Here is a 1,363-nt window from a genome sequence, read left to right as displayed (position 1 = left end):
TCCCTATTCATTGTCTAACTCTCAGATGCATAGCAAGTGACTGAAAAGACCATGACCTGGATCAGATGTACCTAAGTACTCAAATTGACATCATTATTCTTCAATAATTTGGAGAGATGCTTGGAAGAGTAGAGGGTCAGTGAGGGAGAGGAAGGCCCTCAACAAGGTAGATTGACATGGTGACTGTCGTAATGGGATCTAGTGTGCCAGGAAGTGTGAAAATAGTGCAGGATTGGGCAGTTTCAGATCTGCTGTTCATAGAGTCACTGTGAGTTTTACTCAACACAAAGGCACCTAACAACAACAACAACAACTATTCCTACTTTACTGTTTCAAATTTTTGCATACCAGTCACCAGTTATAAATAACACATCTTGGTGGCATGTATTATGAATTTCAGACCAAGTCACTGTCCAGTTCTCTCATACATAGCAAGTAATTGCAAAAGCCATGGTCTGGATCAGGTGCACCTTACTCTCTATACTGACATCATTGCTTTCCAGCACTCTGAAGTCCTTGACAGTAGACTTTCCCAATGCAATTCGTCTTTTGATTTCCTGATTTCTGGTGTTAAGGGTGTTGATTGTGAAGCCGAGCAAGCTGTAATTGCTAACAACCTCAATCTCTTCTCCATCCATCATGGTGCTCCAAGTTGGCCTAGTGATGAGAATCTTTGTTTTCTTGATGTTGAGCTTCAATCCATATTGATGACTAGTTCTTGCTTGACCTTCTTCAGTAAAAGCTTCAGGCCTTCTTCAGTGTCAGCAAGCAAGGTTGTGTCATCTGCGTATCATAGATTGTTGATAAGTCTTCCTCCAATCTTGATGCCCTACTCCTCCTTGTAAAGGCCTGCATCTCCAATGAATTTTTCTGCGTACAGATTGAAAAGGTTTGGGGACAGGATGCATCCCTGATGCACTGACTAAATAAATATCTATCTTTGTCAAATATTGACCTGGCACATTCTTTACCTGATTTTGAGCCTTGCAGTGTGTTCATGCTCTGTTCTAAGGACATTTTCCTGGTCCAAGTATAGGTTTCACATAAACGCAAGCAAGTGTTCTGGGATTCCCATTTTCCTCAAGGTTAGCCGCAATTTGTTGCTATCGACACAGTCAAATGCCTCTGCATAGTCAATGAAACACACATGGACGTTGCTTTGGTACCCTTACTTTCTGACAAGTTCTATCTGATATTAGCAATAAGGTCGCTAGTGCCATGAACTCTTCTAAACCCAGCTTGTATTTCTGGCAGCACTTTATCAATTTATTGTTCGAGTCGTTTTAGCTATAGGATTATAGTTAGCAGGATTTTGACATATTTCAGTTAACAGATGCTGCCATGGACATGCTCACCAAATTGT

Source organism: Elephantulus edwardii, unplaced genomic scaffold (genome assembly GCF_000299155.1).
Source record: "Elephantulus edwardii isolate Elephantulus edwardi_28Jun2011 unplaced genomic scaffold, EleEdw1.0 scaffold00406, whole genome shotgun sequence".
Classification (NCBI taxonomy): domain Eukaryota; kingdom Metazoa; phylum Chordata; class Mammalia; order Macroscelidea; family Macroscelididae; genus Elephantulus; species Elephantulus edwardii.
The sequence above is the reverse complement of the archived record's forward strand: the minus strand, read 5'-3'. Positions refer to the sequence as shown.